The sequence below is a fragment of the Phacochoerus africanus genome, chromosome 11 (assembly GCF_016906955.1).
Source record: "Phacochoerus africanus isolate WHEZ1 chromosome 11, ROS_Pafr_v1, whole genome shotgun sequence".
In the NCBI taxonomy this organism is placed as follows: domain Eukaryota; kingdom Metazoa; phylum Chordata; class Mammalia; order Artiodactyla; family Suidae; genus Phacochoerus; species Phacochoerus africanus.
In genome coordinates this window covers 86,508,002-86,530,558 of record NC_062554.1, presented here as the reverse complement: position 1 = coordinate 86,530,558, position 22,557 = coordinate 86,508,002, and the positions used below count along the sequence as shown (strand labels likewise).

At 37.7% G+C, this 22,557-nt stretch overlaps 1 protein-coding gene across 1 annotated transcript in view; it reads right to left on the bottom strand.

Moving 5' to 3' along the window:
• Positions 1 to 19,246, bottom strand: part of HDAC9 (histone deacetylase 9) — a 959,143-nt gene extending 939,897 nt beyond the window's left edge. The window contains exon 1 of the mRNA XM_047752014.1: positions 18,994 to 19,246. The gene's annotated coding sequence lies outside the window, so the exon portion shown is untranslated. The remainder of the gene's footprint in view (positions 1 to 18,993) is intronic.
• Between the last annotated feature and the right edge of the window lie 3,311 nt (positions 19,247 to 22,557).

Here is a 22,557-nt window from a genome sequence, read left to right as displayed (position 1 = left end):
ATTTTGGCTTCATCGTGCTGGTATTTATGACAGTGCTGAAGAAAGTTAAAGTTAATTTTAATCTGTTCCTACAAAATTATTTTCCTAAGAATTCTAAAGCAATTCTAGTCTTCTTGCCATGCTTAACAACTAGCTTTCAAAAGACTACATTAAAAACTCAAATTATAAAATAAAAAAAAAATCATTGACATATTCCTACAGCATATGGAACTATACTACCTCAAAGATTCTTTTAAATTAACACAGTCAATTGTGCCCTTACTGCCAGAAAACTCTTGAAGTAACAAGTATGCACTACAGCAAGATATGCTCCTGAATTTTGACGCTTTAGCCTCATATCAGTTCACAGTACTCTATCAAATACTAGAAATAAAATGAAAATGAAATAGTTCACCAGCACCTGTTTCACTACTAGTTGGTATGTGAACATTCAAAAGGCCTACCCATGATCTACAGACTCTTCTAAATAAATAAAAAGAACTCCATAAAGAGTGATATAATTTGAAAAGACAGCAATTTACTGGCTGTTTTATGATGATTCAGATCTACAAATTCAAGAATAGATTATTTAAAAGCTACTTGGCTTCAATCCTTCTTAAAAAACAAGCTAATAAAAACATGGTACTTCCCTACAGTAGCATCTTTTATTCACTTAAAAATATGTAAATTATTATTTTTTAAAAATTTAATATCTTAATTTTTGACTGGCTAGCCTTAGGAATGAGTGGTTTTGAATAGGGCAATGATTGAAATCATCAAGCATAATGCAGGACATAACTGACTCTTAAAACAATTTTTGAAAATATATTTACAGTGAAAAAGCACTCATCATAGAAAGTTTTCTAACTGAAAAGTAGAAAGAATGTTTCAACAAACTGCATTAAATTGAGTATTAAATATGTATACTGTGTCCAAAATTATATTGACCAATAAGATGCTACATGAAAGAGAAAATGAATGGAGGATTACCACTTCCAATAAGTCAAAGTAAGAGAGATGGGAATTGCCCTTCTGCCAGAGAAAATGAAACCACTGTACAAGTTTTCAAGCAGTAGAGACCAGGCAATGAGAAAGGAAAAACATAAGGTGAACCCTAAGAAACAGGAAATAGATGACATGAGCCCTATTACTGACCCAGCTTCCAGACCATGAACCTAGGAAGGAAAATCGAGACAGAGCTCAGCATAATCCCTCGTTGAAGAGAGGTATCTGAGAAACCAGGGAAATCAATACAACTGAAAATCTCAGGACAGGGTACCAGAAAGAGGAAATCTGAACAGAAAGAGATCTCCAGAGATCAGAAGATACCTCCGCAGGTTTTCAGCTGAGTACCAATCAGCATATGTATATGAGGAAACAACCTACAGGCAGGAGAGGAACTGCCTGAAAGTATCTGAGAGAACAGTACCTAGCATTCACCAGGGCTGAGAATTGTGCCTGTTCTTACCAGCCAGACTGGAAAAACTTATAATTCATAGGGTTTGGGGTAGAGGACTCAGACACTAATCTAAAAACCAAGACATGAAAAGATCAAACTGTTTCCAAGAAACTAACTGCATCCCACTAAAAAAAAAAATGCTCAAGAAGATTTATAGAACTATAAAATACATCCAGCACTCTACAAGATAAAATTCACAATGTCTGACATCCACCAAAAATTATCAGGTGTGCAAATAAATAGGAAAGTATAACCTATAATGTGGAGAAAAATCAACCAAACAAAATTGACCAAAAACTAAAAAATATGTTTACATATCTATACACCAACAATGAAAGATCAGATAGAGGAATTAAGGAAACAATCCCATTTACCAATGCATCAAAAAGAATAAAATACTTAAAAGTGAACCTACTTAAGGAGGCAAAAGGCCTGTACTTCACAAACTATAAGACACTGATGAAAGAAACTGAAGATGACGCAAACAGATGGTAAGATATAACATGTCCCTGGACTGGAAGAATTAATATGGTTAAAATGACACTACTTTCCAAGGTAATCTAGAGATTCAATGCAATCCCTATCAAATTACCAATGGCATTCTTCACGGAAAAAGAACAAAAATTTTTTAAATTTGTATGAAAACACAAAAGACCCTGAATAGCCAAAGCAACCCTGAGAAAGAAAAAAAGGGAGCTGGAGGAATCAGGCTCCCTGGCTTCAGATTATACAAAGTTACAGTCATCAAAACAGTATGGTACTGACACAAAATCAAACATGCAGATCAATGAAAGAGGATAGAAAGCCCAGAAATAAACTCATGCACCTATGGTCAATTAATCTATGACAAAGGAGACAAGAATATACAGAGGAGAAAATACAATCTCTTCAATAAGTGGTAGTGGGAAAGCTGGACAGATTCATGAAAAAGAATGAAATTAGAACATTCTCCAACACCATGTACAAAAATAAACTCAAAACAGATTGAAGACCTAATATAAAACTAGATACTATAGAATTCCTAGAGGAAAACAGCCTTCTTTGACATAAATTGCAGTGATATTTTTTTGGATCTATCTCCTAGAGTAATGGAAATAAAAACAAGAATAAACAAGTGGGACCTAATTAAACTTAAATGCTTTGCACAGCAAAGAAAACCATAAACAAAACAAAAAGACAACTTACACAATGGGAGAAAGTATTAGTAAATGATGTGGGCAACAAGGATTTAATTTCCAAAATACGCAAACAGCTCCTATAGCTCAATTATCAAAAAAACAAAAAACCCAATCGAAAAATAGCTGGAAGACGTAAATAAGACATTTCTCCAAAGAATACACACACATGGCCAGTAGGCACATGAAAAGATGTTCAATATCACTAATTATTAGAGAAGTGCATATCTAAACTACAATAAGTTTCCACCTCACACTGGTCAAAATGGCCATCATTAATAAGTCTTTAAATAACAAATGCTAGGGAGGGTGTGGAGTAAAAGGAACCCTTCTACACTGTTAGTGGGAATGTAAATTGGCACAGTCAGTATGGAAAACAGTATGGAGGTTCCTTAAAAAACTAAAAATAGTTACCTTATGATACAGAAATCCCACTCCTGGGTACATATCCAGATAAAACTATAATTCAAAAAGATACACACACCCTAAAGTTCATGGTAGCACTATTTATAACAGCCATGGAAGCAACTTAAATGTCCTTCAAGCAATGAATGGATAAAAAAGATTTGGTGAGTGTGTGTGTGTGTGTGTGTATGTATAGATATATATATATATGTATTTTTTTTTAGGGCCACACCATGACATATGGAGGTTTCCAGGCTAAGGGTCGAATCAGAGCTGTAGCCACCAGCCTATGCCACAGCCACAGCAATGCAGGATCTGAGCCACGTCTGGAACCTATACCACAGCTCATGGCAATGCCAGATCCTTAACCCACTGAGCAAGGCCAGGATCAAACCCATGTCCTCATGGTTACTAGTCGGGTTCGTTAACCACTGAGCCACAACAGGAACTCCAGATTTGGTACGTTTATACATGGAATATCATCCATAAAAAAGAATAAAATAATGCCATATGCAACAACATGCATGGACCTATAGATTATTGCACTAGGTAAGGTAAGCTAGATAGAGAAAGACAAATATCATATGATATCACTTATACATAGAATCTAAAAAAGATACAAATGAACTTATTTACAAAATAGAAAAAGACCCAGATATATAAAACAAATTTATGATTATCAAAGGGGGAAAGGGAGGAGAGGATAAATTTGGGAGTTTGGGATTAACATAGCCACATTACAATACATAAAATATATAACCAACAAGGACTTTATGTATAGCACAGGGGACTTTATTCAGTATTTTAAAATAATCTATAAGGGAAAAGAAACTGAAAAAGAATAGATATATACATATATGTATAATGGAATCACTGTGCTGTACACCTGAAACTAACACAACATTGCAAATTACCTATACTTCTATTTTAAAAGGGAGGAGAAGAACTCTGAATAAGGTATGGACTTTAGTTAATAATAATGTATTAATATTGATTCATTAATTGTAATAAGTGTATCATACTAATGTAAAATATTGCTAATAGGGGAAATTTAGTAGGGAATAAGTGTGAACCCTCTGCAATATGCTACTGAATTTTTCTGTAAATCTAAAACCATTCTTTTTAAAAAAAAATTTTTTAATAGAATAAATTTCTCAAAAAAAAGATATTAGAATTTACAGACCAGGTCATTAAATCAGTTGTTATAAATCTACTCCATATGTTCAGCAGTTAAATAGAGACATGGAAGATTTTTTAAATATCCAAATCAAATTTCAAGAGATGAAAATTACAATATATGAGATGAAAAACACACTAAACATGATTATTAGTAGTGAACTTAAAGACACAGCAATAAAAACTATCCAAAATGAAGTACATAGATAAAAATGAATTTTTTAAAAAGAGCATCAATAATCCTAATATACATGTAATTGGAGTTCCTGAAAGACAGGAGGGAGAGGAGGGAAACCAAAACAATTAAAGATATGAGGACTATTTTTTTTAATTTGATGGAAATTAACAATCCACACACCCAAGTTCAATAAACCCAAAACATAAGAAACATGAAGAAAGCTTTACCAAGACACACTGTAATCAACTTGTTCAAAACCAATGAAAAAGAGAAAATCCTTAAGGACTTATATATAAGAGGAACAAAAATAAATATGACAGTAAATTCCTCAAAAAAAAAAATAGGATAACAAACACAGCAGAGCAACATTTTTAATTAAAGTATTAAAAGAAAAAAAGTCAATCTAGAATTCAATATCCAACAAAAATCTTACATTTTTGGAACATGGAAATAAAATGTTTTCAAACATACAAAAGCTGAAAGGATCCATCACCAACAGACATGTGCTAGAAAGAAAGAGTAAAAGAAGCTCTTCAGGGAGAAGGGAGATGATATCAGATGGAAATGTTGTGAAAAAGCATGAAAGGAAATGAAGGAATGAAAGGAAAGAAGAGCACTGACAATGACAACTAAGTAAATACAAAAGATTTGATTACAACTAAGTAAATACGAAAGACTTGTTTTTATCATTATTTAAAAGATTATTTTCAGAGTTCCCGTCTCGGCGCAGTGGTTAACGAATCTGACTATGAACCATGAGATTTCGGGTTTGATCCCTGGCCTTGCTCAGTGGGTTAAGGATCCGGCGTTGCCGTGAGCTGTGGTGTAGGTTGCAGATGCGGCTTGGATCCCGCGTTGCTGTGGCTGTGGTGTAGGCCAGCGGCTACAGCTCCGATTAGACCCCTAGCCAGGGAACCTCCATATGCCATGGAAGCGACCCAAGAAATGGCAAAAAGACAAAAAAATAAAATTAAAAAATTAAAAAATAAAAGATTATTTGCTGTTTAAGGAAAACTGATAAATTAGTGAGGCGTTTATAAGATAGGTAAGAAAAACAAATAAATTTTAATGTGTTTTCAATAGTTACTTGATAATTATAAATTCACACAAGAATATTTCAGAGCTACTATTCTAGAGAAATTAAAATTGTAGCTATTATTCTGAAATCCCACTCCATTTGGCCTACACTTTCCCATTTGGCTTGAGTAGTCTTAGCACTGTGCTATGGAAAATATAATTTAAGTTGAACTTATTACATTTGTTTTCATAAAGGAAAAAGTAATAAGTAACTCAAAAAGGGTGTCCTTCTTGGTAAGCAAATTATCTCACAAGGTTTGGCAATAGCTTTTGCTGAACTTTATAAGTAAAACCAAACAACTATTGTTTCACTAAAAAGCTAAACTCATCAAATATTTATTTTAATGTAGGTAACTTTTAAAAATTGGGTCAAACAGATAAGTAGGAAATAAAAAAATCATATTTATAGCACAAGGCATTGAAGAATGCTCCCTTTATTGCCCCCCAATCAGCCCAAAATGAGCAATTAGCATAATATACATCATTAGGGCTTTTAGGAGAATGTTTATCAGGAAGGTTAGGGGAAGAAGATGATAAAGCAGTTCTCGCCATTAACAGGCAGATGAAAGCACTCATAAGACCAAAGCACAGTTGGCAATTCATGAGTCCAAAATTCTAAACATCACTACTGAATTTTTCTTCTGTTTTGTGAAACCTATTCAAAAGCACACCTGTAAGCTCTCTCAATGAGTAGCTCTGTGCTAGCATGAAAGTAGAAGTTAAAAAAGGACTACCTTTTTTGTAGTAAGGAGAAAAAAGTAGATTCCAATATGAAAATCTAATATATCTAAATTTGTCCTAGAAAGGTGTTAATTCAGCTGTAACATACAGTTTACAGTCATTTGTGCAAATCTCCGAAAAGAAATTCTGATGCACTAGTCTAGACTAAAAGAATGAACAAAAGTTAAGTCCAATGACAAAGTCTATGCATTCAAATGCTATCATATAAGACAACTGTTAAACCTCTAGCAAAAAAGAATGAGTGGAAAATTCTATAGTGTTTCTGCTTTCGGCAGAATTTATTTCAATTTATTTGAATATTAAGTCTCTATAAACATTACATATTACTAGATTCAGCATTCTCAAAAGAATTAAATGAGATAATATACATGAATATACCCAATACTGGGCTCAATAAATGTGTGATAGATTTTAATCTAAGTCTTGTTCTGGAAGTGCACAAGTGGCATGAAAGATATTCACCACTTATTGGAAGTAATTCCTGCTGTTCTAAATAGAAAATCCTGTTGCATTTATTTCATACATTTTGATACCAGCTATGAAACTTGTTATGGGGGGATTATGTCTTATGAATGGATTGAGTTATAATATGTTTAAATGCATGTAATGCTCCTTCATTCTTCTCCTATACCAGAAGGGGTAAAAGGACAAGAAAAGCAAGGAAATCAAGAGAAGAGAAGGACTATTTAGAGACATCTTAAGAACACAGTAAATTCAAATTTTGCTCAATTAAAACAGTGGGACTAGCAAACACAGGGAAACCTGGGACATTAAAAAAAAAAAGTGAATGTTAACTTTATCTGGTAAAGTGGCCAGTTTCAGGCTTCTAGACTAATAAGGAAATGATGAAAAACCAAATCAGATGGAAGGATGAGTGAGGAGTAATATGCAATGTTGTTGGTCGCTTGGGAAAAGAATGAAAACAATCTGGTGGAATATACTGCTCTATGTTTTTAAGTGATATAGCTCACTTTACCCATCCATTAACAACAATATCCAATAACAATATAGGATTACAACCAAAAAAAGTAATTGTACTGGAGATAAGGACAAATAAGTTTGAGGATGGAAGCATTATATCTGGACCTAGGCTGCCTCCTAGCCACATATATATACATACACACACACATATACCCACACACACACACGCATATATACACACACATATCAATGTATATGCTTTTATATGTATATAGTATATATATGTGCTTATGACTAAGTTTAATTTATAAATTAGGCACAGTAAAAGAATATCCAAATTGCCAGCATCACTATTCCTGCACTTTGGGGGCATTATTAAGTACAATGAGGATTACGTGAACATAAGCACAAAGATGCCAAGACAGTCAGTCTGATAACCAAGACAGCTACTGACAAACAGTGTGGCTACACTGGACAAAGAGATGATTCATATCCCAGGCAGGACAGAGCAGGACAGTAAGAGATTTCATCGCACTGCACACAATGGCGTGCAAACTAAAACTTGTCAACTGTTCATTTCTGGAATTTCCCATTTAATATTTTCAGACCATGGTTGACCATGGTAACTGAAACCACAGAAACTGAAACCATGAATAAGGAGGTACTACTGTATTTTATAATATTAAATAAAAGTAAATTCAGGCTCTCAGCCTTACTTACTACCTTCATTTCAAGTGCTCAAAAGTCAAATGTGCCTAGTGGCTATGATATTATAGAAGACAGACAAATAATATTTCTCCTGAACAGCACTGACCTATACAGCTATTAGAGATCCCTTGTCTGTGAAAGATGAAATCTAAAACACACATAGACACAAAGCCAGTTACTCACCCATTCTTTCTTTCAGGAAGTTTACTGAGCATTTCTCATGTGAGAGTCACTGTGCTAGGAGCTAGGAGGTCACATTAAAACAACAGTCCCTCCCTCAAGGAACTCACAAGCACAGTAGGAAATTATGACATGTAAATAAACAGTTGGTCAATCAGTAAACACTAGTTGGGCACCAAATATAAGAAATGCACTGAGTGCTGTGGAAGGAAAAAAAAGCAGTTACTAAGTTATCTCTGCCTTCAAGGTACTTAAAGTTTAATTAATGACACACAACCTATAGTAAGATGTAAAACCTTTTAAGTGGCAATTAATATTTGAGACTATGTACTTCAGACTGAGCTCCATGAGTGCAATGTGGAACTATTTCTCCCCTTTTGGGTTTTCACTGGAATGATAATCTTAAAAAAAAATACATATATTATTAGTAACGTCTGAATAAGCATCTTAAAACTAAATACCACCAATGAATTTTCATTCTGGAATTTGCTCTTGGTGTTCTCAATTATGCATGTGCTAGGTGAAGGCCAAATAACATACAGTTTGCTAAATAAATAGAGCTTGATTACAAAAAAAGGTAAGGATGAATTGAGTCATTATAGAACACATGGTAGCAGACGCATCCAAAAGTACTTGCACTGTAGTGGATAAAATCATCATGTTCAGAGTGAAGGTGATACATGCATCCTATCTCTGTGTAGTTTCCACACAATCTGTTCCACACTCCTGCAGTCTTTGGGTATGGCTTACACATTTGATTTAGAATTCAATAACTTCACAACGCTAATCTCATCTTTAAGAGAACAAAAAACATTATCAAGTTCTCAGGAGATACTTCATTAAAACTGACACTTGAAGATTATTTAGTTACTGGTAGAGTTTTCATCACGTATGAAATGTGATTACCCTGAAAAAGCAAACAAAGCTTTGAAGTTAATGTTTTAATCTGCTTTTTATTTTTTTAATCTGCTTTTTAAAAGGATGCTTTCTACATGAATATGAAACACAGAAACAGATTAAATAAGAACAGAATCTGTGGCTACATCTTTATACTCTTAAACTCAACACTGGCAATGTAATTTTTGATAACACAGTATCTTTTTTTTTTTTTTTTAGGGCCACACCCGCAGCATATGTTTGCTCCCAGGCTAGGGGTCTAATTGGAGCTACAGCGGCTGGCCTACAACACAGCACACCAATGCCAGATCTGAGCCACGTCTGCGACCTACACCACAGCTCAACGGCAGTGCCGGATCCTTAACCCACTGAGCAAGGCTAGAGATTGAACCCACAACCTCATGGTTCCTAGTTGGATTTGTTTCCACCGTGCCATGACGGGAACTCCAACACAGTATCATTTTTAACATAAGCCAATGTTGTTCCTTTTAATTTCTTCAATTTTGTTGTTCACATTAATATTTTCTTATTGGTTCTGGTTTTATAATTTGTGAAATCTATAAATGAAAGGGTTGTATTTTATTTTATGTTCCTATATACTTAAGTGAAATGTTAAAAGAATAACTTAGATTAACACTGTACAGACCAGCAGTCTTTGCTAAAATCAAACCATTCTTCTTATGGCATTTTATTTAAAGAGGGTGCTCATTAAGAAGACAAACTTCTGGAGTTCCCGTCGTGGCGCAGTGGTTAACGAATCCGACTAGGAACCATGAGGTTGCGGGTTCCGTCCCTGCCCTTGCTCAGTGGGTTAACGATTCGGCGTTGCCGTGAGCTGTGGTGTAGGTTGCAGACGCGGCTCGGATCCCGAGTTGCTGTGGCTCTGGCGTAGGCCGGTGGCTACAGCTCCGATTAGACCCCTAGCCTGGGAACCTCCATATGCCGCGGGAGCGGCCCAAGAAATAGCAACAACAACAACAACAACAATAACAACAACAACAAAAGACAAAAAAAAAAAAAAAAAAGAAGACAAACTTCTTCTCTCCTTTCCACCAAGTCATGGGAAACCATGGACCTCTCTCTAGTGGGCCACAGAGGAATTAGAAAGAAATCCCAAATACATATATAAATCATTCCATTTACTAAATTTACCACTATATTTCAAAAGTATAAAGATGCTGTTCTGGGCAATTAAAGAAATTCTTTTAAAGATTTCACTCATACAGTAGTCTTTTTTTTCTCCTTATGGATTTTCTCAATCAATTAATACTAACATTCAACTTGTAAGCCTGTGTGAACCAGTGCCGTAGTTCTAAATTACTGCAAGAATTCAGAGAAGAACAAGATCACAGTGAGGAAGCATGACAAAAGAGGAGGGACTTAATTTAGTTGGGACTAGAGGAAAAGGAAAGCAGAGAAGGTGCAGCTTCTTAAGTAAAACCATAGAGGAGGAAAGTCTGAGTTTGGCTAAGAGATGGCCAGGAGTTCTAGGAGTACTAGGTTCAAAAAATATACTGAAAATGCTAGGCTGACAGAAACTTCTGCTACTGAGTCCTCTTTCAATTGCAAGGGATAGAAAATCAATTTATGGATAATTTATTGCTTATATATCATAATCCCAGAAAAATCTGTAGTAGAATGGCCTCAAGAATACTGGGATGCCAGAAATGAAAAACTGAAATGTTCTTAGTATTTGTTCCCTACCCACCATGTGTGCAAACACTTACACACACACACACACACACACACACACACACACACAGAGGCATGCATGCAAGAACATGCATGCATATCTTTTCTTTACATGTTGATTTATTCTCTTAGGCTGGCTGTTCCCATTATCTAAAATCTAAGCCACTTGCCAACTCCAAGCTTATGGCTTAATTCCTTAAAGCCATAAGGCAGAGAGTGACAAGATTTAAAAAGGTAAAGGTGGAGTTCCCATCATGGCACAGCGGAAACGAATCCAACTAGGAACCATGAGATTTCAGGTTCAATCCCTGGCCTTGCTCAATGGGTTAAGGATCTGGTGTTGCCGTGAGCTGTGGTATAAGTCACAGACGTGGCTCAGAACTGGTGTTGCTATGGCTCTGGCGTAGGCCGGCAGCTACAGCTCCAATTAGACCCCTAGCCTGGGAACCTCCATATGCCGCCAGTGCGGCCCTAAAAAGACCAAAAAAAAAAAGGCAAAAAATATAAAGGTAATAAAAATATACTAGGTCTAGTCCACGAGAGAATCTAAGTGCCACACTAAGGAGTTCTGACTTTTATTAGAGTCAACTCTAGTCTAAGCTAAATTAGTAAATCAAAAACCCATAAGAAGAATTAAGTTTATTTCAAAAACTCCTCAGCTATCACTTTGGATGAGGTCATTGTGGTCAATCATAATCAGGCTGAGCGATTCACAATTCCCCTGTTTGAGAACAGTCCTACTCTAGAAAGGCAGACACCTGAGCCCTGATGGGGCCAGTCCAATATTCTGTCTACCTAGCCACAGATGATATACACCTGACCTAACACAATCCAATCAGAGTGTAGTTTGGGATATTCAGTTTAAAATGTTTACAGTTTGACTCAAACCAGGGAAATCTTAGTCTTCCTCAGACCATGCTGGGATATAGGGTACAACTCTGTAAAATTAACAGAACACAGATGCGTAGCACACTGAGCTGGTATTTTGCAGCAGAGCAGCAAGGGGATCTGGGCCAATGATCCCGATCAATGGAATGAGATCCATTTAAAGAAGAGACTTAAAGAAGAGATTTAAGTACATAAAACAGAAGGGGAAAAAAAGTAAAATATCTATGAATAGAATTCAGAGGCACCACAGAGTAGAAAGGGGAACTGAGTAATAGAAGAACAAAGGAGGAATGTCTCAATAGACTTTTCAGGTAGATCAAAACAGTGGTATCTACTGAAAAAGAGATAGAAAGAACCCTCTGGCCAAAAAGGTAATGAGAATTCATAAAGTTTCCTGATTGAATTTAATAGTAGAAATCTACATATAAGAGAGAAAGGAGACACAGAGCTTTTGATTTCTGCCAAAATGATAAGCAGAAATAAAAATACACAGCCTCCACTCCACATTCTTATTTTCGTATGGAAGAGAGACCTATAATGTGTACTTCCTGCTGGGAAAATAAAAGAAGGCATGATACAGCACAGTCTCTCACTCCTCTCTTTAACCTTCATCTTCCAGTATCCAGTTCTCTCAGAAAGAATGAAGTGATTTGAGAGCAATTATAGTGCCGACATTCACTTCAATGGAAAAAACAAGTTTTTCTCCTGTAAATTTCACTTACTATTTTGAGTATGGGATATGTATTTCAAGGTTATACGTTTTGGAGTTCCCACTGTGGCTCAGCAGTAATGAGCCCAACTAGTATCCATGAGGATGTGGGTTCAATCCCTGGCCCCGTTCAGTGGGTTAAGGATCCACTGTTGTTATGAGCTGCAATCTAACTCGCAGATGTGGCTTAGATCTAGTGTGGCTGTGACGGGCCAGCTGAAGCTATGACTCAGCCCCTAGCCTGGGAACTTCCATACGCCACACATGCTGCCCTAAAAAGCGAACAGCAACAAAAAAAAAAAAAAAAAAGAAAAAGAAAAAGAAAGAAAGGTTTTGAAATCAGACCTAGATTCAAACCCTAGTGCCACTCCTATCTGAATGACCCTTAGCATTAAACCTTTCAAAGTATCCATTTACTTGGGGGGAGGAGGAATGAGTGAGGGGAAGTGGAAATAGGGAAACTTGAACTCACTCAGTTGCCAGAGATGAGATGCACGAGTTATATAAAATCATTCCTGCAAAGGGCTTGGAGCATGTGCTATGCTCAATAGGCTCCAATGCCCATATACAATGCCCCATAGTCATTGGGCCACCAGTTATTTGGCCACAGACATATAGTGGATCTGAGATGGTCTCTGGCTCGGTTCCCTCCTGCAGATACTTGGAAGCCACATTGTGGGACTCCAAATCACAAGGTTGGTTCCCTGTTATGACTGGGGGGCCCAGTCTCTTAAAAAATCTTTCACACATGTGGAGTTCCCATCATGATGCAGGGAAACGAATACAACTGGAAACCATAAGGTTGCAAGTTCGATCCCTGGCCTCGCTCAGTGGTTAAGGATCCGGTGTTGCAGTGAGCTGTGGTGTAGGCCACAGATGCGGCTTGGATCTGATGATGCTTTATCTGTGGTGTAAGCCGGTGGCCACAGCTGTGATTGGACCCCTGGTCTGGAAACCTCCATAAGCCAGGAGTGCGGCCCTGAAAACAAAAAAAAAAAAAACAAAAACAAAAAACAAAAAATCTTTCACATGTGGAATGTATTAGAGACTAAAATGAGGTCAATTCTTAGACTTACATACACATTGGTCATTCATCTTTTTAAAGCTTCGCTTCTTTGTTATCACTGTAATTCTTAAATGGGGCCTCATCATCACCATTCTCATAAATCCTATAAAATTTTTCTAAGGAGGTGCACAACCCTAGCTACTCTCCAATTCAATTCTACCTCCAGGTGGTCATCATGTCTCCATGATGGAAAACTTCAACATTTCATTAAACAATCATCTGCTCATATTTTTTCTCCTTCCTTCCTTAGCAGTGAAGAATGCATCATTCTTTTTGGTCATGAACAACTGAACCGCACTGTAGTTATGTGGAATTCTCTCTCTTATGAAAGAACCCACCTTCCATTAAGGAGCTGGTTTACCATCAGTGACAGCAATACTATCTCACAGAATCAGTTCTGCAGAGTGATTGTGAGCATTGTTCTGATGGAGTGGCTTCTAAGCCAGGTCTGCCGTCTATCCCAGAGACTGTACGAACCAGTCAATATGGCTGACACAATGCTAAGGTGACTTCCAATGAGTCGCGTCCTTGTACGGTCCCCTCCTCTTAACCTTAGGTAGAATATGTGACTTTCTTCTAACCAAGAGAGTATTGCAGAAGTGATGGATGTCACTCCCTTGATTAGATTGTTATCTGACAAAACTGACATCATGGCACTCCCTTATATCATACTTGAGGCAAGAGACTCTTCCTTGCTGGCTTTGATAAGTAAGCTGCCATGTTGTAAAAGGGTCACTCATGCCTGTGAGAGGGTCACATGGCAAAGAAAGCGGGCAGCCTCTAAAGCTGTGAGTGGTCACTGGCTGATAGCCAGCAAGAATATAAAGACCTCAGCAAGAATATAAAGACCTCAGTCCTACAACTGTAGTGAGGTAAATTCTGCCAACAATCTAAGGAAGTTTGGAAGCAGATATTTTCACAGTGAGCCTATGCTAACACTGTGGCACTGACCAACACCTAGTGAAATCCTCAAATAGAAGATATAGTTGAGCCATGTGTGAACTTCTGAGCAATGACACCGAGACCATAAACGTGTGTTTTTCAAGCTACTAAATTTGTGCTATTGTGTTACAAAACAAGAGAAAACAAATTGAGTCACTATCCTCTAATAAGTTCATTTAATGCTTAAATTAACTACAGTTAGTTTCAGTGATTTGCTACCAAATATCTTCAGTGACATCTGAGGGATTCAAATCTTATTTTTTCTTTAGTGGCCATTTTAAATTCTACTCATCACTGTCACATTCATACTAGACTAGTTCACACTCATCTCCTTATCACAGATTCTATAGAAATGGTAAGAAAGTACCATTTCCAGCAACCTCAACTCTTCTCCATCCCACCAGCAGCATGCTATCTTCCCTCTGGTACATCAGGGAATATAAAAAATGAGAATTTTCCTCTCTTTGGGGCTCTAAATAGAATTTGTAATAGTAAATAGCAAACCACGTTTGAATAATCATGTTTTTCAACATTTCACATTTAAAAATGATTTGGATGAGCTACTATAAACCATACATTTAGAGAAAAGAACAGTATGTATATATATATAAATGCATGTGTGTACATATATATGTGCATGTAAATGCACATATATATATATATATATATATATATATGTGCATTTTAACCTAATAGAGAGCTCCTGGTAACATCTGCTTATTCAAAACTGCTGAAAGTATTTTCACCAAATACATGTGACTTTGAAAAAGTTGACATATTACTATTTTCTTTAAAATTACAACGGCTTCTCCTATATCCTGGATAAAGTATTCCACTTTTGAATCTAATAATCCAATATCAACAGTCTATCAACTTGGCTCTTAGAAACATGTGAGTAAATACTCTAAAAAATCCTGGCAAATTTTAAGGTGAGGGGATTTGGGAGGAAGAAGACAGTCATAAAAGTACCCTCTCTACAGAAAAACAGTTGCAATCCTTTTTCTTTCATTTTGAGTCTGGTTTATAAAGGTAAGAGGTCTACACGGAATGAAATGACTAGATAAATGCAAAATTCTGTTCACTTTGATTTCCATAAATTTAGCTCAAAAGAAAGTGGATGTCCTGACACTCAGAAGGACGTGATCCCTAATTGACATCAGCTGCCTCTAGAGGGAGCAGTCCATTACTGTCTTCCGTCAATACTATCTTCAAAAATCAGGTTCTGAGTTTTCTCACCAGTGAACCTGATGATCCTCAAGCTTGACAACTATTCTGATAAACCTCAAGGAAACTTTAGGGAATTCCTGCTTTGCTCAGTGGCTAAGAACCCAACTAGCACTAGGAGGGTGCAGGTTCAATCCCTGGCCTTGCTCAGTGGGTTAAGGATCAGGGGTTGCTGTGGCACTAGCATAGGCTGGCAGCTGCAGCTCCAATTCGACCCCTAGCCTGGGAACTTCCATATGCCATAGGTGCAACCCTAAAAAGAGGGCGGGGGAAGCAGCTTTGACCAATAAAAGGTCAGTATGTAGTTGATAAGGTGCAGTCAGTGGGGCAAAGGGATGTGTGGGATACAGACTGACTGCAGAGTGGCTGCTCCTCATAGGTGGGTATGATTGATTTAACACTAGCTATTGGAATCATGGTTCTCCCCCATCAGCAGGCAATAGTAACGGTCCTTTCCCTTAGGACTACATTGACTGGCATAAAATCTGAATTGCACATCTACAAATTTCAGTATTTTTAAAACTAAGGAATATATTAATTTATGAAAATGTCATAACATAGACATGGGAGCAGCTTGCCATTGTGAATAGGACACAGGAAATATAGATGTTATTCTCAGCTTCACACTGATTCACTAGTGTGTAATTTTGGGTCTATCAGTGCAGTGTACTGCTGTCTCCTGAAAATGAAAACGGTATGTCTTCCTACCTATCTCTAAGGTGTTTTGAAGAATCACAGAGAAAGGCAAGAGCTCTAATAACAAGCTAGAAAACAATGGTATGTATCTGTGGATAGGTGCAATAAAAATTAAGTATGATGTCTTTGATGAAAGGAAAGGGTTTGAAATGATAAAAGCCCCCACCAACTTAAACATTCATATAAATTACATTTTAAAAAAAAATCTATTGAAGCAAAAATAAAAAAGCCATATTTGGATGTAATAGCAAAAAAATAGCCATAACTACAATATTTCACTAATGAGAAGGTACAGATGCTACATACAGAAGGATTTTATGATGTCCATATGCTTCTCAAATCACTCTCCTTGTTAGCTACTTCTCCATATCTCTATTTAAGAATAACCTACACCTACCCCACCAAGCGGGTATAAATTACAGTATAATATGTTGTAATATTTAAACAAATTCAAAATAGAAATAACTAATAAAAAGAAATGAAAGCTATATAATACTAATACAACTTTCAATGCTTATATTTACAAATCTGAACTATGTATATCATTTAAACTAGTTAATTTAAAAGGTTATCTGGTCAGCTGGCTTAACAATTTAAAACTCCTTAAAAACCCAAATATAACCCAAATATATACAATAAATATTTACATTTAATTGCAGTAACTTCATAAAGCAACTCTGTCTACTATAATAACGGGCATAATAATGGGCATAAAACAGTCCTAACAGTCTGTGACAATATATAAAATTACCTTTTTAATTTCAGAAGAGTTAATATCTTTACACAAGATAGCAATTTAATTTGCCACTCTTTAGCCAAAGTGTGTCTGGTCTGATTTTCCAATAAAGGCCAGCCCAATAGGCTGAATCAATTACAGGAGAGAAACAGGAAGACTGAGGAAAAAAAAAAAAACAAACAAGAACAAAAAAACCACCTACTTCCTAATTATAAACTGGTACTTAATTTAAAACTCCTTACTTCCTTCTGCACAAACTTATGTGCATCTAATCATGTCCATTCTTTAGCGAAAATGATTAATTCAGGAGAAGAGCTGGGAAAGCACTTTTCCCTTTAACTGGCATGCTGACAACAAAGGTCAGAAACAGGGCTCCTACCCTACATGCACCTGTTTGTGTCTGAAACATATATGAAAACATTCACTTTCTCCCACACAGAAAATGACATATCCCAAGAAAATGCCTTTCTCCTTGAGAGTTGCCTCATTCAAACAAAATGGATGAAAATGACTTACAAGAAAGTTTTAGAACTGACAAAATTATTTGCTCTTTTGAATATATAACATTTCTACTAAGCATTTTAAATACACAAGCTTTCCAGAAGGCATGTCAGTGATTTGGTGTTTGGGTAATTAAATTGGTCCGAACTGCAACAGTGGTTTAAAAGGAAAAGAAGGGCTAATTATCGGTGGTAAAATGTAAATATATAAAACAACAAATTTTCAGTCACAATAAATTCCACAATAAACACCCAAGGTACCATGACATAGTTCAAAACATACCCTTTCCAAACAATATTTTTAATTGTCCTCATTTACTAACTGCAACTTATTCTGTGCTGCTATTAATTACAGGATTAAAAAGATTTCTACAGCATCAGAAAATAACATCCAGACCTTTTCTAATGTCAAATGACTTTTTTCAAATAATTTAGTTTTCCTTTAATACAGACTCTCTACTTTTTCCCTTTTTCCAGATTTCAATAATGCCTGCAAAATGTGAAAACATGACTGTACTCCAAATACCTGTAATTCCTAAATCCTGCCCTTTGTGAGAAATCTCAGCACACCAAAAGCATTTAGTTGTATAAGCATTGTTATACTACTTGGGGAGAAAAAAATTAACTCTTCATTTTCTTTTCTAAAGTTAAACTTTTTAAACCCTTCTTACCCTGACTCCCACATTTTACATATACACACGCAAGACACGCGAATAATGATATTTACGCAGACATCCCATTTCTCACAGATTTCAAAATGCTATCGTTCCTTAATCTAAAACTTCCTTTTAGGAGATTACGCACACCTCCCTGGCAGGGGCAACACGCGCGACAGATCTTCTTGAAATGAGAGCAGAGGAGACTCACGAGAGCATTTCCAGTTCCAGAGCCCAGGAGCCGCGTCCTCAGCTCCCCGCCGCAGCCTCCTCTCCTCTCAGCCTCGGTCCGGCTCCAACCACACCACCGCCGCCCAGGCCTCTGACCCTGCACCTCTCACTGCGGACCAGGGGGCGACCGCTTCAAAGCCAAACAGAAGCCGCCTGGTAGGCACTCAGGGAACGCCCCCGTCCTTTGCTCCCTCTGGTTCCCGCAGTGACAGCCTAGGTTGGTGTTTAATTAATCAGTTTACCCCAAGAAGTTTACGATTCATCACTCCACTAGCCAAGAATCTGCTTTATCTCCCATCCCCCAGGCTCCGGAACTTTTCTTAAAACCCAGAATTCTGATGTACGGACTTGGAACTCAAGTCCCCCACGAAACCTCACAGGTACCCCCACTAAATATTTCTCCCCTCAAGCAACACGTTGGCAGTACAAACTTTTCATTCATAACTCGGCTCCAACATCAGCGGGGGCGCGGGGGGGGGGTGTCATGCTGTCGACCCCTTGTCTCGCTAGCCTAGCAGATGTCAGAGTCTGCACCACAAAGATCACCTGGCCCCGAACTTACGACAATGGCCCCCTTAAACCTCCCACCTCTGGGCAGCAAGAGGCCAGGCAAGCTGTGTCGGGGTCCTGACTAGGATGCTGTGAACCTGGGGAGCCCGAGCAGGTAATACACCGGCGCACACGGAGGAGGCTTGGCCCCCCGTTCCCCCCGCTTTCCCCGGGTACCAGCCGGAGACCCGGCTGTAGTGCCACTCACCTCCGTCCGCTCCCGCCGAGGCTGTCGCGCCCTCCTTCGCCCCGCGCCGAGGACCCCCTAACTTCGCCCCCTTCTCCAAACAGCCATCTTTCGCTGAGAAGAGAATGGTGAGGCAGAAGCAGAGGGGGAATTGAAAGTTGATTCGGGGACCTCCGCTGCTCTGCCAGCAGGGACTTGCCGGCCGCGGTAGGCGCCTGAAGAGAAGACCGCGGCGAGGACGGCGGGCGCGGCGGGGCAGGCTGGGTGCGCGCTACGCTATGTGCGGGACGCGCCGCCGCCGCCTCCGCGGCCGCCGCGCGGGAGGGGGAGCTCGGGAGGGCGGCCGAGTGGCTGCGAGCTGCGAGCTGAGCCCCTGGCGGCGCGCTGAGGATTTGCTAAAAATAGCTCCTCTTTGGGAGGGGGTGGAGGATGGAGGTGGGAGAGACACAGAGAGGCAGGGCCCGGAGCCCCGGCGCGGCGGAGGCTGGGCGGGGCCGGGTGGGGAGGGAGGCAGGACCCGCGGCGGGAACGCGGACCAGGCTCCGGAGAGCCCCAGACCCGGGAGGGGAGGGCCGAGGGGTGGGGGGACACCTGGGCGCTCGGCCAACGATGTGCGGGGGGTAGGAGGACCCAGAGAGCGGCCTGCGGTGTAGCGGAGGGGAGCTAGGGCTGGACCAGCGATCGTTCCCGGGCGGGCACCAGAAATGACTTGGGATTTCTGAAGCGAAACACGCCCACGCGAGGCGCAAGGTGCTGGCCCGCCCGCCCGGGCTCAGCTTCTCCTGGCGAGGCCCTCGGGGGCCCAGGAGGAAGACCGTGCCGGGAGGGAGCCGGCTACTCAGGTGCGCGCCACCCAGCGCCAGGGCTCCAGGGCTCCGCGACTTCTTTTTGAGGGAAGGGAGGCTTGTGGGTTGGTACCTGGAGCGTCCCCACTGCTGCTTGGAGTTGAAAGAATCATTCGAGGGAATTTTCTTTTTGAGGTTTTAACGACAAAATGGGAAACGCGAGGAAATATGGTGACTGCTATTGGGAACATAAATTAGGTTTGTCATGTTTTAAGGCTGAACAGAGAGCACCATCCACTCTGAAACCAACTCTGAGAGAAGGAATGTTGAATTAGTAAGTTCAAGAATTGATGATGTGACCCCCTTCAGTGTAGTATTTTCAATTTGTGGACTTTATTTTTAACTTGTATAATTTAGTACATACCTATCACTAATACCTATGGAATCCTTTATAAAGCATAGAACACTGATTAGATGTTTTTAAAAATATAATCCTAAACACTTATTTCATGCCAACATGTAATCCACTAGAAGTGGCTATATTAATGGTGTACCCCGTGTCTAATTTGACCTTCACATAAAATAAAGCTAGTGTCTCTATATGTGCATTTATGTTATAACCAGTGTCCATCTAAAACACAGCTGGCTGGTGGATGATATGGATGCAGAGAACAAGAGAGACCTAACCCAGTGCCATCATTTTCAGAGGGGGGAAAATGGATCCAGAGGAGTGATGTGATTTGACCAAGGTCTCTCAGTTAGTGGCAGAGTTCAGTGTAACCCTAGGATTAAAACAAAACTATCAATGCCATAAGACCGGGATAACTCTTGATAAAGTTGGTGGTATGGTGCCTGTAATTTAACTTAAAATATTCTGCATTAGCACTATTTATAATAGTGCAATACTTAGAAGCAACCTAAATGTCCATCAACAGAGGAATGGATAAAGATGTGGTACATATAAACGATGGAATATTACTCAGCCATAAAAATGGAGGAAATAATGCCATTTGCAGCAACATGAATGGATTTGAGATTATCATACTAAGTGGAGTAAGAAAACAAGACAAATATATAATATTGCTTATATGTGGAACCTAAAAAAATGATACAAATGAACTTAGACCAGAAATAGACCTGCAGGAATAGAAAACAAACTTATGGTTACCAAAGGGGAAAGGTGGTGGGGAAGAAATAAATCAGGAATTTGAGGTTAACATATACACACTACTACAAATAAAATAGCCAACAAAGACCTGTATAGCAGAGGGAACTATATTCAATATTTTGTACTAACATATAAGGGAAAAGAATCTGAAAAAATTATATATATATATTATATATATATATTATATAATATATATAATATAATAATATAATATTATATATATTATATTAATATATATTAATATATATATTAATATATAATATATATTATATTAATATATATTATATATAATATATATTATATTAATATATATATTATATATAATATATATATATTAATATATAAATATATATTATATTAATATATATTATATATAATATATTATATTAATATATATTATATATAATATATATTATATTAATATATATATTATATATATAATATATATATATAATTGAATCACTTGCTATACACCTGAAACTAACACAACATTGTAAATGAACTGTATGTCAATAAAAAATATTTCAGCATTCATTGTAAAATGAAGGCATATTATGGTTAGATTTAACCCTCACTTTAGTCAAAAATTTATACTCCAAGCATGGTCAGCTACCTTTAGTAAAAAAAAAAAAAAGTGACACTCCTAAGGCCTAAGGCCCTTGGTGCTACAGCTTCATCTGGCCTAACTTTCTGTCTATACTAGGGATTCTATTCATACCATGAAGAATCTTAGTAATGTACTCTCAGTGGTGAAATCTGTTGTGTTGACTAAAATATTTTAGAGAAAGTCTTATATTAACTAGCTAGAATCAGATGTAAACATCTAGCAACCTTTCACCCTTTACCTTCCAAAATGGAGCCCTTTCTGAAATAGTCCAATGTCCAGCCTTTTTTTTTTTTTTTAATGATGTTTATATTGGCCTACTACTTACTCAAATGGAAACAATTTTCCCTCTATTTTCTCTCAATAAAAGTTTCATGTGATAGATTGCTGGAACTTCACTAGATATTTATATAATAAAGATGTATATGGCTGAACTGAACTTGTTTTCACCTTTTCTGAAGGTGGTATAGGGCATAGCTAAGCTTCACTTATCTCCAATTATTTATGTCTACTTCATCTAGGTCATAAGCAACAAGAAGGTGAATTCCTCATTATTCTCTTAGATATTTGAATGCAGACTTGGAGCAAGGTGCTACTGAAGATTCAAATAATTTAAAGGTATGGTTTAATAGAAAAGACTTTAGTTTCTCTTAAAAGTCCTGATGGCACTTCCATAAGTCTCTGTTCCAATCTAAACTACAGCATTCATGACACTGTGTTATCTTTTTTTTTCTGGTTTTACTCTCTTCTCAACTGAGCAGCAGGAAAATACAGATAACTTCTTCACATGTTTTGTAGTTAAAAAAGGGGGGGGCTATATTTTAGAACAGTTTTAGTTTCACAGAGAAATTGAGAAGATAGTAATAGAACATTCCCATGTATTTTCCCACATATACACTTAATTTTCCATTATTAACATATTACATTAGTATTGTATACTTGTACAATTAGTAAACTAATGTTAGTGCATTAATTGAAGTCCATAGTTTATTCATATTTCCTTAGTTTTTATCTAATGTCCTTTTTCT